The sequence below is a fragment of the Diadema antillarum genome, unplaced genomic scaffold (genome assembly GCF_040938485.1).
Source record: "Diadema antillarum isolate AM-2024a unplaced genomic scaffold, OU_Dant_1.0 scf00000180, whole genome shotgun sequence".
NCBI lineage: Eukaryota > Metazoa > Echinodermata > Echinoidea > Diadematoida > Diadematidae > Diadema > Diadema antillarum.
Genome location: NW_027271069.1, coordinates 3,778,308 through 3,794,619, shown reverse-complemented (window position 1 = coordinate 3,794,619; position 16,312 = coordinate 3,778,308). Strand labels below are relative to the sequence as shown.

The window sequence follows — 16,312 nt, the reverse complement described above, 5'->3', positions numbered from 1 at the left end:
CTATCCGTTACTTACAATGACTGTTATAACATGATCCAAATTATCGCACCCAGAGATTTCGAGTTTTTGAATTGCACCGAGATAAGAAAAGTATATCATGCATGTATAACTATACCGACATGTACTTCATGCAATATATTGGGTAAACAGTAAGTTAACAAAAATCTAACTATTGATGTTCGGCAATTATTTACCGTGTAAATTCAGACGATGGTTCCACTAAATAACTCTGGAAGATAACATTTTGAACTCATGTCGTGTTTCACTTGTTTAACACACTTTCAGGAACTATAGCTTCAAGACGCTTTTACACTGTTTTAATGTTTACGTTTTCACTGTGATATGAAAATATGAATAAATCAAGCCTTAAACTTTTTTCTTTTTTTCTCTCCAGAATTTAGAGCCTGCTGCCAGCGGTGCAAAATGTGGACATCCAAGACACGGGAACAGTTTACATTTTCTTGCCTTGTTTACTTATCATATGATCCCCTAACTAGTAATTCCATTACCTTACTACATCATATTTCCAACACATAATGGTATCTACATGCATACTCAAACATGTATGAAAATGTATATATTATATATACATGATGCGTCATAGCGACCACCGTAAAATTATCACAATGTAGAAAAACATAATAATTTTTGGTATTTGACAGATATCGCTTTTCAACATTTCGACACACAAATCTATAAATAGGTATGTGATTATACCTGGAGTGGTTTGTTTTGCAGTCTTCATAACAGTTTGACAGTCAATTAAGATATCTGTGTTGTGTGTGTGTGTGTGTTTTACAAATAGAAGATACCCTTGAACTATAGTTTGGCGATGTTTGTCGTTCGGGTTTTCTTTTTTTAGATGATTTTTAGGTCCTGCATTTTGTACGGTTACACCTCAGTAGAATATTCAGAAACTACACACAACATAAAAAAGAAATCATGTTGATATCTTTGAGGCTGAATTTTCATCTATGTTTAATAATTCATTTATTGTCTCCATAGGGTAATCATAAAATCCGTTTCCTTTTAGCTACTAAAAGAAAGTGATGTAATTCCAACGCCAGAAATCTACGAACTCTGCTAAGATTATGAAGGGTTCTAAATAATGAATGTTTGCTTCCATATGAGATTACTCTTTCGACTCTAGACGAGTCCCGAGTATACTCAGGCAGGTGTCTATGGGAAATTCGTGTTGTAGCAAAATCAAACCGTCTTCAACGGGTTAAGGTAATATCTTGTATGTTTGTGATATTCATGTACATTTCCTCATGGAACACTGGTTTTGTGTCAGCAGTGCAAGAGTCGCTGGCTTTGTCCACATTTGTACTCTCTAAAAAAGAAAGAGTGAATTTTCACTCGATTTTCACTCCCCTTGGTAGTGACGTCAAGGATCACTAGAAGTGGAGTGAATTTCGAGTGAACAGAAATTTCACTCCAAAAGAGAGTGAAAAAAGACGGAAATGTTTTTGGTGGGATGTTCACTCCTTTCTCACTCTTTATTCACTCCTGACGTATTTCACTCTTTTGTCAGTCGTTTTTCACTCCTTTCTCACTCTCAATTCACTCCTATTCATTTCACTCTTCTTTAACTCCGGAGGTTTTTCACTCCTTTTTCAATCTTTTTTCAATCCTTTTTCAATCTTCTTTCAATCCCAAACAGAATTACACTCTACATGAGCACATATCTCTATCACAGCACTCAGTGCACTAGTTATTCAACCCTGGAAGAAAAAGTGACAATGGTGATGAATTTGGGAATAATGTAGGTGGTCTGGAGCCATTTCTGGAATAATGAATACCAATCAAACTAATACAAACAAAAACAGCAAGCAACGTTCATAATATAGATATTTGTTAATATTAATGCATTTATTTTGAAGCCAACGATCCACCACTGGTAGCCCAGTGCATTGCCAACTTTGTGTTCCAGTTTTGAAAGTCATTCCTACCCGAGCTGGATCAATACATGAAACTGAATAAATATAAGCTAGTAATCCAGTTGGCTGTTGTTTCATTCTTTCTTATTAATTTATTCTTTCTTTAAGTAGCATTGAGGGGGATATAAGAAGATAATGTACTAAATGCTACGCATGATATGTTTTTTTTATGAGCTGATTCTCTATATTAAATAAATGTGTGATGTCCACTGGATCACCTGAAATTTAAAAAAAAAAGGAATACACCTCTTTATATACCTAAACTTCAACTACAGAGCAGTACACCGTTACAAACAGTCTTCATGTGCTGAGTATCTGGTTTTCCATGAATTATGTGGCCAATAATAATTATACATATTTTTATCATTTAAGAACAACTGTCACCATAATCATCACAAGGTCCTTGTAAATATGCTATTTTAGCTGTCATTCCCAAAGCTCTACAAATGAAGAGTTGGTTTGCAAAAACTGATAAGTCCATATGTGCCAAATGGAGATATTTGCGATTAAAGGTCAAGAAAAATACAGAGAATAATAAGAAAATGTTTGCTTCTTTTGATCATAACTTCAAAAATGTACCTTTATATGTAGTGACCAATATATAATTCAAAAGGTATTATTTTGTACTTTATGACAGAGACCGTACTTCAAAATCTTCAAAAATGGACATATCGGTTTTTGCAAACAAACTCTTCAAATATTAGCATCACACATTTCCCCGAAAATATGCCAAATTCATAAAGTTTGTGCAAAAGTGAAAAATTTTACAAGTACCCTTCCTGAACATGTTTAATTTTCGACTACAAGTGAATATAATTATTGCATGTTCAATGATAAGCTACAAAACACTTGCAAAGTATAGTCACCATTATCTATATTATAATACAAAAACAATTACACATGTACCAGGAATTGTGGTTACTTTGAAAAATTGACAAAAATACAGAAATTTTCAATACTGCATGGTCAATCAAGTTTGGGTCCTCTGTCATATAACACAGTGATGCTCTACAAGTACATTGCACAAATACCTAAACATACTCGATCAGAGAAGCATGGTCTTGACTTTAAGTAGGCTTTAGGTGGGGTATTTATGTAGATGATAGAGCCAGAGGGGGGCCTCCCTGAAACCCCCCAGACCTCGGCCATCAACCGTGCGATCATTACAAAATCCACACACAAATTACCTGTGACATAATCTATAAAACGGTAATGTTGATTTTCAACAACAAAAAAAGTCACTTGGCTAAATTATGCTAATTTGAGCATGAAATCAGACCATTTGCCATAACTAAAGTTCCAAAAAGGCACATTTTTTGTTTTTTGTGTAAATATTCTTTCTAGCGTCCATAGCAAATGAAAGAGAAAAAAACTGTGCCATCAAAAAATACTGAAGTATCTATTTTTTCTATTTACTCATGTATTTCTTTGATTCTTACTTTTTGTTTTTCATTGCCTTTTCAATGAAATTTGTCAGCGACACGTCCAGCATGAAAATATTTATGTTATTGATTTCAATCAATAACCCCCCAAAATAATCATGCCTTCATGAAATTTGGCATGGAATGTCAAAGGGGAGGAGGGCTCGTAGCCCCCCCCCCCCCCCCCCCCCCCTCAACCGGGCTTACTATTTATGGAAAAAGAATTGCAATCAATACAGTTGACACAACATGTATCATATCATTGATCTTCTTCACCTAAATAAGGCATCATTGTACAATATTGAACACTTGTAATCCTTCCGAGTTTTGCCAGATGTAGCAACAACTAATGCATGCAAACTGAATTTCTTATAGAGTACTGATTTCATGCGACGTCATGTTGGCCACCATAATGGTGGCTTTCATAGCAAAGGCGATCAATATTCATTCATGCATGCCTCTCTAACAAAGGTGTTCTTTAGCCTTAGGTTTCCCTGAAGTAAACATTGCTGCAGCTTTTGTATGCAGTTTTGATTTCTAGTCAGTTTAGGCAATTGACTTCATTAGGCTGCGTTCACATAGAAGTATACGGTATACGGTATTCGCTATTCGCTATTCGGGCACCCAGTACACCATCACCCTCACCGTCAACTTGCCATCCCATGCAGTGAGGATTTCTTCCTCCTACATCCCAGCAAATTTTATTAACAATTTCTAAACTGCATCAGAATGTCAGTCTACATGCTTATTTTTGCTAAAGGGCAAATCCAGACCAAAATTGTCATTATTTCATAAACGTGAGACGGTATACGCTGCAGGAAAATCGAACAAGTTCGATTCCCACTTTGCTACACTATTCTATGCTATTCGGTACATTCAAATAGTGCCCTCTTATGTGAACCGGTGTTAGGAAATCCTATCGTTCGATTCAAGCTATTCGCGTGCCCTCGAAAACGAGCCCCGAATACCCAAATAGTATACTTCTATGTGAACGCAGCCTTATGGTGGGCAATTGTGACATCACTGCTAACACTCTATAACAAAATATGATTGTCAGTTGCAGGTTATCTTAATAATTTGTTATGAGGTCAAGGGAAGAATTATCCATAAGTTTGACTTGGCACATTAGTGAACTAATCTATTTGGTCCATCTACTCTAATGCCGTGGGTTTATCAATGATGGGCTGCAGATGTTTCGTGGAAAAAGAAGTTGAACCAATTGAGCTTCTACCCACAAGTTTTTCAAAGTACAGTACATCAATTACATAAAGGTGAAAATGTACAAAATAACTCTGGGTCCCGTAACCCTAGGGATCAATGATTCCCATCAATTTTGTTTTATTTTTTTTTAAAGATTTTTCCCTCTACTCCAAAGAAGATGGATGCAATAAATTTGAGCACATGCATATTGTACTGCATCACTGTTAATCAAAGGGGTGGCAAATGTATGTGGTACATGTAACTTAATCACAACATGGAGACATGATCTTCATCCCAAGAGCATGGATGGCCATTGGAAGATTCTACTATTTAGCTGCTATTTGTAGCATTCCCTCCCCCCCCCCCAAAAAAAAATACATACGAGTGTCTGTCAACAGTTTTCTCTCTTGAATATTAGACCATAAAAAGGTTTTATTAAAGCAAGTCAGAATTGCCTGGAGAGAAGGGGGTGCTTAATCATGAGCGCAGCCAGACTCGTATCATGCGGAATGCCAAGCTGTGTGTGGCCAAACATTCTTTCATATGCTTGGAACACCATACAGATGAATGTATTGATTAACATGTGGCCATGAAGAGGAGATTTTTTCTTGACTATATAAGTCAAAACTATTTTCAGTTACTAGTATATACAACAATCAACAATTTAAAGCATTAACAATCACACATTCTATGCAACAAACTCTTTTCATCGGCGAGCCCTGTTCTACTTTTAATGTTGAAGTGCTGCAGTACATCCTGGTAACAGCTTCATGCTAAACTACCGCTGAGCCTGATGAGGCTGACTCTTCAACAAGAATGTAAGTTCCAAAGTCAGAGGAGCATATACTGTATCTCAAAAGAGGAAAAGCAAGGGTATTTAAACCTATACACCGATGGTAGCTGTCTCTTCTCATTGGGCTTCTAATCTAACGATGGAATGGTGCTCGGTCAGGGGCTTGGTGGGAGCTGCAACTACTCTCTCTCTCTCTGCCTGAGGTGATGAGTGGTGTCATAGCTCCTCAAGGTCTTCAAACGATACTCAATGAATCCATGATCCTTTCCATACAGGTATACTCCTGAAATATAAGAATGCATTGTAAGTCAAAGCTTTTTCTTGAGTCTCAACAAATTTGACTTTGGCACAGAGTTGACTATAACTGATGAAGATCTGATAGCAGTAGAAATACATGTAGTGGCATTTTTATGGAAGAAAACGAGAATAGGTTTATTATAAATGAACGGCGCAACTGGCATGTTGGAACTTAAGTTACATTACGTTACGTTGAAGTTAACGTTTATCGAACCTAAGTCATGGAATCAGGCCAATCTGCACACAACTTTATTACACATCTATGAGAAGGTACATCAAAGATTATAAAAAGTCCCCACATTGCCTGTATATTTGCACAATGAATTAATTAAGAAATAGATGCAATTTTCCTGTAAAGGGGGGGGGGGGGGTCATGCCCATAACCTGAAAAACTTTGGGTCCTTGCCCCCTAACTAAACAAGGATGATCAACTCCTCGTTTGGTTGCTTAATTCTGTCCACTAGCTCTTGAGAAAAGTTGAAAATGTTGAAGTTTTTGCAAGCTAGATGAATAAGATACCATGTTACAAGGTATGTCACTTAAGCTTTCTGCTAAAGAGGGCTAAAAAAAGTTGTAGATCACATAAACTTACGAGTATAAACTTACATGTCCTTTTGCACCTTGTGTGGTGTCTCACAAAGTGGGGTACTGCATCGCAACAGCCTTGGCTACAACATCCTTTGCTCACTACTTGGTATCTGAATTTAAAAAGAAAGCAAGAAGCATGTTAATCATATTCTAGGACGCAAATATATAACATCAAAAATTTGGCTCTCTTTTTAATCTTTTAAGGGGCTGAACTATTTTTGTTTTTTTTTCTTGGCATTAATTTCTATTGCTATTCAGTACCACTGTTTCAAGTACATTTATTGCTACTTGAGCCAGATATCAGTTAATACATATGAAAATTTCATGCAGATAGGTTAAGTGTGAATGTGCACAGTTAGTAGAAAAATTTATACAAGATGTGATTATCCATTGAACTTCATGGCACATCAACTCCCACTTTTTTATTAATCATTGTGTTGATTAAATCATAAGTATTAGGACTATTATCAAATCAATATACATGTGGCCTGATGGGGCTACCAAGAAAATAAGTCAGCGTGGAGTCTTGTACGTACACTCTGATTACATGTCTCATACAAGTACACCAGGCTTTATTTTTAAATCTGTAACCATCACTTCATTAACAATGTTATACTTACCAGTCCCTTCTACTTTCTTTCTTTCTTTCTTTCTTTTTTTTTTTTTTTGGGGGGGGGGGGCAAATTTTAGTCTGCTTTTCTCTATACCGGTACTTGAGAAGACCAAAAAAAAAAGAGAAATGAACAGGCAAATTACATGGTTATATAATGGATGGAAATGTAGTACAAGACATGACAATGGGAAACTGGTATTCCAGACCAATTTTCAATAATTATGATAATATAATATATGAATAATAATAATATTTTAAATAATTGAACTTACGCTGTACAGTTTTCTGCTTCCATTTTCAACAACAAATATGCTGCAATGATCTGGGTGTGCAGATGTCTCCTCGGAACAGTCAGAACTCCTTCCCTCAGCTTTTGAAGTATCTCTTCCCCCTTGAAGTGATGTGTGTGTTGAATTCCTGGGCAAATAAGTAAAATTTAATGGTTTTATGAATAATACAAATGGCATGAGGATAGTAGGTTCCTCCAGTTTACATTATAAACTTGAAGAGCAAAATCATTTAACATACATATTTGACATAAGCAACAGCTCTACTTACACAACTCAAGACTGACCATAACATGGTTTTCACTTCTGTCGATACGGCAAGTACACGGTACACATTTTTCTTAAATACAAGTACTAACCTGTCAAGACATTCATTTTCAGAGGGAAGGACAGCTCCAAAACTGCTCCATGAAGTATCTTGAAAATCATTTCTTCAAACAAAATAAAACCAACCAAGCATTCAGTCTCTTAATGTAGCCTCTTATGTAATTACTAAGACTCCAGAATGTAAAATAAATATAAATCAATTTCAAACTAGTCTCCCTTCATTAATCATAGTGGAAAACAACAGAATAGCTTACAGCAGGGTTAATGCAATGGAAGTCCATATCTCAGAGGCTCCTTCGCTGATGTTGGCCCGGTGTTTCCAGCATTCCTCAACCCTGAATTCAATGGCTAGTCGTAGACCACATCTGGTACTTTGCAATCTGGTGATCTGCACCCTCTTCGTGTGACAGAGACTGTACAGCTATCAATATCTGTCTTTGTTCTCCAAATGATGACCCCTACACCGAGTTCCTTTAAATCACCATCACTCCCAAAGGGCTGTCATGTCTACGTCTTTCCTGGAGGAAAGTACGAAAACACAAGGTTCAGAAATGTATTTAGAACTCATTTCCACAAGACAATAATTATGCAGTTGTTTTGTCCTCACAAATACTAAGTGAGCACCAATACAAAAGCTAGTAGGCCTAATTACTTTTTTAGCTACATCAGCATATTTAATGTTAGAATTAAAGACCCAAAGATGATTTCTGCCAAATTTCAATACCGGTACCTAAGGTCACCTGTACCTTTCATTAAAAAAAAAATGTTGAAAATAGTACCAGTCATCGTCTGCTACAAGGGGGATCGATCTCCATGATGTGTGAGCACACTGATCTTCAGCTAGAAGTGTGATGTCACAGTGAACCAACACTTAACACGAACAGTACACGCATCATATTTCTTACCTAGTACAGTAGTAGATGATCACGACACATGACGTGGGAGCTAGTGTACGTGGTATTCTCCCAGCTGTTTGGATGCTCGAATGTAGCGGCAAATAAAAGTCCTTTTTACTACATACAGTGTTTAATGAACAATAATCATAAATCACCAAATTTCACCATTCTTTATTACCGTACTGATCGAGATCACCATCTCATCTGGCAACACAGACCAGTGTCAGTGATTCGGCTGTCAACTCAACAATAGCAATGTAGAGTATGTGTCTGGCGCTAGGCGCTTCTAATCTATTGCTTTAATTAGCACAGCTTAGTAACAGTTAAAGTTCGATCTCTACACTCGACCACAGTAATCTCTGTGTGATGATTAACTATACACAGCCCAGTCGCTGTACATTAAGACGTACCTACGTACAGCGACTGGGCTGTGTATAGTTATGTGATGATGTTATGCTTACGAATGTCAATTCAATGGCTAACGACCAACGTTTCATTCATCACTCATTTTGTTTTGTTTTGAATAGTTCAAGCCCTAGATCCCAACGTGTACAATTAAACTAAAGTCTAAAGACTCAACGTATTATTAGATCCCAACACCTAGTGTGAGCCAGTTGAGTTTCGGCCTCGGGTTCTAGCTGTTCGTAAGGTGTTCTATGATATGACCAGCCCCATATAGCTAACTGTGCCACGGGCGGCCCGGGGTTATTCGTATAGAACCCTAAAGGTAACTTACTTATGGTCGTTTACGGAGAGGTATAACGTACGTTAGACTAGCCCGTAATGCTGAAAAAAACTCAACAAGTTATAATTAGATCGATCTATGGTTTGCTTACCTTCAAAAATGTGAATAATATCTCCGCCCCACTCAATTTGAAGACAGACATTTGCTCACGTCCATCACGACATCCAGGCTCAGATTCTCACGATTGCACTTACACGCACGTAAATTTGTGATCCTATGCATAATACACGCACAGCTAGCACACAGTACGCAATTGCACACAGTCCACGCACAGCTAGCTAGGCGACGCGTCGCTGTTCAGGTAAACCTGCTCGCGCCCAAGCCAGGGGAAATTGCGGCTGGTGATTGGCTTAGAGTAAACACATGACAGGGGAATTCTCAATTTCTATTGGCCTAGCCAAATGCGTTTAATTATGTATTCACTCGGAATTCACTCGGCTTAATTTTCACTCGGAATTCACTCGGCGAATGGGTTTCACACAAATTTCACTCGTTACAAGAGTGAAATTCACTCGACAACGAGTGAAAGTCACTCTTAATTGAGTGAAATTTTATTCACTCCTTCCGAGGAGTGAATTATTCACTCGAAATTTTTTAGAGAGTACGAAGCTTTTCGCACATCAATTGGTCCGCTGACATACATGATTGTGTAGATGGTCCTTTCGTTTCATTTACCCGTGCGCACAATTCCTTAGTAGGGGATGTTGTCTTTGCTTCAACATTGCAGGCTTTTGGAGTTTTGTCCACCTTTGCATGCAACCCTTCGCACTTTCTTGGTTTCGCTGGCAAATCTTTTCCCCTTGTTTTATTCACCCGTGCGTACAGTTCCTCGATGTCGTGGCGCTCACTGACGTCATCAAATTCCGTAACACAAGGGAGAAGGCTATCGATGGAATTTATTGCAGGATTTAGTAAACTATATCAACTCTAGTCGAAAATGTCAGGGCGATTGGGCTTGTAAAGGTTTTCTATGCCCTCAGCTATTTCAGGATCTAGCTGATGGTAAAAATTGATTTTAGAAGGCGTATCTGTTGTGGAAGCTATATTGGAACAAGTCGTACCTTGTTTTCTGTTAGAGTGATGGTCAGGCTGAGAAATCGAGGACTTAGATGGATGAGATGACTTGGGAACTTGTGCTCTGCCGTCATGGAAGGCATGATTGATGTGATCGTAGTCATTGTTCCTTAAGATATTTCTACACTTGGAAAAATCGCCAAATTGGCCTGACTTTGTATAATCCTTTTCCAGCTCCCCTTTCGCACTAGACACAGTGGCAATGCTGGCATCCTGTATTTGACAACAAACACCATCAGATTCACCGGCAAAGTTTAGTTTGTTGTAACATGTGTCATCATACAGGCGCGCTCCACTAGGGGATCTTGTACCTCATTGGTTCTATCAAGGTCTACATCTTGGTAGGCACAGTCCTCATGGGTGCTGTTCGTTATTCCGAATGTTCGTTATTCCGAAGGTTCGTTGATCCGAAATACACAAATTTCCTATACCTAGAGGTTCGTTAATCCGAAAATGAATAAGGGTTCTTTAAATCCGAACATTTGTGGCGTTATTCTGAAGGTTTGTTATTCCGAAGATTCGTTGATCCAAAAGTGTAATAGGGTTTGCTATTCCGAAGGCCCGTTCATCCGAAAATGAAATAGGGCTCGGTTTTCCGAAGGTTCGTTAATCCGAAAATGAAATAAGGTTCGGTATTCCGAAGGTTCGTTAATACGAAAGTGAAATAAGGGTCGCTATTTCGATGGTTCGTTATTCCGAAGGTTCGTTAATCCGAATATTATGATAAGGTTCGTTATTCCGAAGGTTCGTTCATCGGAATATATCATAAGGTTCGTTATACCGAAGGTTTGTTGATCAGAAAATGAAATAGGGTCCGTTATTCCGAAGGTTCCTTAATCCGAAAATGAAATAAGGCACGTTAATCCGAAAATGAAATAATGTTCGTTAATCCGAAAATGAAATGAGGCTCGTTGATCCGAAATTGAAATAAGGCTCGTTGATCCGAAAATGTAATGAGGTTCGTAATTCCGAAAATGAAATAAACTCACTGTGATAATAAAGCAAGTTGTCGTAATCAGGAAAAAAAAATGCTTGGATATTACGCAATGAAAATTCGATATTGTCTTTGGGAGGATGATACACGTGTATATTTTCAGCTAAAGCACGTCGTGTTGCGTGAATAAGTGGCGTAAACAAGAATCTTGCTTTTAATTCAGTCTGAACAATTATTTACCTGAGCAACGATCCAGAGCATATGGGGCTGTGTGATTTTTTCTTTATCCTATCTTCAGACACCTTCACATTTTTAATGATAATAACAGTAACGACGATAAGACTAATACAGAGAATGATTAATACGCATTGACAAGACTAAAAAGTATCATTGATAGTAGTAATGGCTATAATTATCGATGGTTACAATGATGATAACGCAGGGCAACTTTGATTATTACTAGATTCACAGTGAAAAGTGTTGTTGCCGCGGTGTCAGCATTTCATATCAATCCGATAATGAAATGACCTGCGGCAGGGCAATTACCCCGGACCCTTCCCCTTCCCCCTAACCCTAATCCTAATTCTGACCCTAATCCTATAACCCTATAAACCCAACCCTAACCCTAACCTTTACTCTAATCTTACCACTAACAAGTAACTAGCCGGGGGTAGTTGTCGGAAGGGGAGGGGGGATTGCCCTGATGCACACTGCGGCAGAGCCAAGAGGAACTGGCAGTGGGAGGGGAAGTGGAAAGGAACGTGATCTTGTAAGGATGGTACAGTTTCGGTTGAGATGGGGCTCCAAGTTTCCAACGTGTTTTCGATGATGATGATGATGATGATGTGTGTGTGTGTGTGTGTGTGTGTGTGTGTGTGTGTGTGTGATGAGAAACCTCTTATGAAATATGGAAGAGCATATAATATTTGTAGGAGGAATTCAAAGTTTATTTCATAAAAAATTAGTGATGAAAATGGCTGAGATATTCAAAAATGTATGAGACAATCCTGATAAAAGGTGGCTGGGACCCACCTTTTACTGAGATCGCTTTGTTTTACTTTGTTTTGCGATATACTCAGCCATTTCAAACCCGATTTTTTTTTAATCAGATAAACTTTGAACTCCCCGTAGAATTGTATGCTCTTTATCATTTCATAAAGCAGTTTCTAAGTATCTCGCAAATGTTAAATGCTGAATCCTCACCTCAACCAGTACTATACTACCCTTTAACCATGTGCGCTGCAGCATTCTCTTCAAAGGGATGTATGACGCTGCACATTGTATTCGTCCATAATTATTACTGAGAAAGGTTGATTCTTAGGTTGATATTCTTTATTATTTGAAGATGGAAGTTCAAATTATAGGTCATTCCATCAAATAAGATGCACAATTATTTTATCCGTCATGCAAGCGCATTACAGCTTGGGGTTCGGGGCTAGGACGACGTCCCAGCCTACTCCCAGGCCTATGAAAATAGTTTCCTTTCATACAGTAATTATTGTTCTTATATTAGTTATTGTATATACATCGTTTGAACGTTCAGTGGATGTTCAACCGAGTATGGACAAATATTTGGAGCTTCGTGGTTGCTAAACGGGCATCATAGTAAACGCTAGACCACTAAGTTTTAGTTTCAGTGAGCCATAGTTGGAGCATTGTGTATTTAGTGGTATAAGTTATGGTTGATGCCAGTGCTCTTGTTCTATCAATATTTCTGTAAAGTCGTTGCTATATCAATTACCATGCTCGGGGAAATGTGACTTTGTATAACCAAGGTGATAATGGCAAACAAAGCTTTAAACTGAAAGAGATATTTTCAGACACTTATTTCAAGTTTTTACATTATTTCATTATAAATATACATGGTAGTTTCCGGGACTTTTAAGTGTTACCATAGCAACAGAGATTGTTTATCATCCCCATTTCGATTACATTTGAACAGGTGGCTGTAAGTCAATATTTTTAGTCACATTTGGCACCTTTGATACTGTAAAATGAGTAAAGGTGTATTTTTTCAAAAACAATGTGTTACCATGGCAACATGAGAAGAAATAAGGGAATAATTTGGACTTTTATTGCAATAGAATAAGTAATTCCAGTACTAAGAAGTTTTTTTTACTTTTTAAGATGGTGACCGCGGCCACCCCCCCCCCCCCCAAAAAAAAAAAAATCTTATGTTTAAAGAAATTGAAATGCATGCAACCTTTACTGACAGCTCTGTTATATACACTTCTAACAATATATACCATAACTTGAATATCCAAACAGTAGGCATCCTACACCTAACTATGTGTCCAAAATCGGGTTTTACACAGAAAAGTTGTAGTTTCTTTTCGTACACACGAAGTTTATACATACATGTAGGCCTATATACATGCATTTCCTCCTAGAAAATGAGTAATTTAACGTACATGTAAAAGGCGTCGAGCTACTAAAGTCAAGGGTATAATATATAGAAATTGAAAGAGATAAGAAATGAAAGAAATTCACTTGTTGTAGCAAGAAATGACGGGGAACAAGCTGAAATGCAATGTTGGCCTACGTTTAATTCCACTCTTTACAAGAGATTTACTGTTTCTGATGGATGTAATAGCACAAGAGCGCAGATAGCAATTATTATCCTGGGCTTGAACCGAATGCAAACATGTCTATGTAACTTTTTTCAGAATCCTGCGAATGTAATACGACTAGTGACATGGCAAAGGCTACCATTATGGAGTGTTTAAACGCAATTTACTTAACTTTACTTGAGCTAGAAAATATACATACACTGGCTTACATTTTGTCATTTACCATAACGACATGAATTCCATGTGTTACCATGTCACACAAGAAAGTGGAGAACTGCATCTAACTTCTCACTTTTCATCTAACTTCTTCACAATTCATATAACTTCTTCACAATTCATGCAAAAGTAATTTCCTACCTATTGACTGATCGGTAGGACAAGTTCGATTACATTCTACTCTTCACAGTGAAGCTTATTGAAAGCGATGTACTATTTGAAATCTGCCTGTTGAGTATATTTCATTGTTTATTTGTTTAATAGCCTTTATTCTTAAGACCACGCATGTGTGTGTGTTTTTTTTTTTCCTGCTTGAGACATGTTAGAATGGCCGAATATGGTAATCATTTTAAATAATGAATGTATTTTCCTGACGATGATGAAGAAGTGAAGAAGGAGTCGGAGGGGACGAGCTCATCCTCCTGAGGAGAAAATACCTCTACTTCCATCATAAGTATACATGTACAGATGAAATTACAAATTACGACGCTTTCTACGTCGTTGAAAAAGGTTTGTATGGAATCGCGTGTGTTTGTGTAATTGCCTGTTTGCATGTGTGTGTGTGTGCGTATGTGTTTATGTGTCAAAAGAGAGTTTGAGTATGCTGGCATCCTCTTTTCATAATGAACATGCCTCTCCTGAATTGTTATGATGATGATGATGATGAATTTAGACTACCGATAAACGATTGCTATAAGGCGACGATAATGGTGGTGAAGGCGGATAAGATGGACATTCAAACAGTTATTTCAAAGGTTTTATGTACTTTACCTCAATACACACAGTCACACATGATGTGCACAGGTGTCAACGAACACATAAGACAGTATTCTAATTAAAACACAATATTTTGTCACGACAAGAATTTTACTCCTTTGTTCGGAATTTAAGAGCCATATTCTATTTTCGGATTAACGAACCTTCGGAATAACGATCCTATCTTTATTTTCGGATCAATGAACCTTCGGAATGACGAGACTTGTTTCATTTTCGGATTAACGAACCTTCGGAATAACGATCCTATTATTATTTTCGGATCAACGAACCTTCGGAATAACGAACCTTATTTCATTTTCGGATTAACAAACCTTCGGAATTACGAACCCTATTTTGTTTTCGGATTTAACGAACCTTCGGAATGAAGAACCCTATTACATTTTCAAATCAACGTACCTTATTTCGTTTTCGGATTAACAAACCTTCGGAACAGCAGACCTTATTTCATTTTCGGATTAACGAAGCTTCGGAACAACGAACCTTGTATCATTTTCGGATTAATGAACCTTCGGAATAACGAATCTTATTTCATTTTCGGATTAACGAACCTTCGGAATAACGAATCTTCGGAATAAAGAACCTTCGGAATAACGAGCTGTAACCGTCCTCGTAGCCGTTTTCCGTTTGATCTAGCGATATTCCCTCCATGCCTTTGCCGTTATGAATATTCGGGATATTCACTGAGGTCAATGACGTGGTGATGGTGTTATCGATGTTATTCTGCGGGGAAAATGCACAAGGGGAGATTTGCACCACTCCCGAAGGATAGAAAGCCGCCTTGGGTACCTCCGCAGCTTCCTGGTAGATGTGGTATGGGTCCACTTTATGAGCCGTGACATCTCTGAATGTGTTGTCTGGGTGGTTTTGGAAAGGATGACCCTCTGCTCCGGAGTCAGTACCTCCAGTAGTGTTCGATAGAATACGATCGGCCGAGCTCGGATTTTGGTTGTAAGCGTCTACAGGATACATTTGCAGTTGGCTGTCGTTTGGCTGGTACGAAGCCTGTGAAGGACTTCGTCTGTTACCCAAAGAAAAAGAAGACGATTCCGATAAAAATAGCTGTAATTTGGTAATTATGGTTAAAATTCTCATGATCTGTAGGAATCGATTTTCGTAAACTAGTTCATTAGGCCCAACATGTACGGATACCGTAGCGATCTAATGGTAAAAAAAAGAATACCACTCAAAACCATTTACATTTTCATGCATTACAACACAAGAAATCATATTTTGTGAACATAGTAGATATACTTTATAAGTATGTCACACATTTTAGTATGAAAATGTCAAAAGAAAAATTGCAAATGCCAACAAGACACACACACACACGCACACACACACACACACACACACACATATATATATATATATATATATATATATATATATAAAACTATATATATATATATATATATATATATATATATATATATATACATATATATATATATATATGTGACCGTGCACCTCAAAACGAACATAAAGTCGCACACACTGATTTTGCGTGAGGACTGAAAATAAGTGAAATGGGTCAACCTAGCCGAACTTGACTTTTTCACATTTTCTAAAAGAGTGGATCTTCCTTTACATTATGCTGAAATTTGGTATCATAAAACAGGCAGGAAAGTGTGTTT

The 16,312-nt window shown here is 37.6% G+C and overlaps 1 long non-coding RNA gene across 1 annotated transcript; it reads right to left on the bottom strand.

The window, feature by feature from the left end:
- Positions 1-6,140: 6,140 nt before the first annotated feature.
- On the bottom strand, positions 6,141-8,152 carry LOC139723089 (uncharacterized). Its single transcript, XR_011710321.1, has 3 exons — positions 7,721-8,152; positions 7,125-7,269; positions 6,141-6,349 (listed from the first exon to the last, which is right to left on the bottom strand). It is a non-coding gene; the product is annotated as an uncharacterized lncRNA (long non-coding RNA).
- Positions 8,153-16,312: the final 8,160 nt, after the last annotated feature.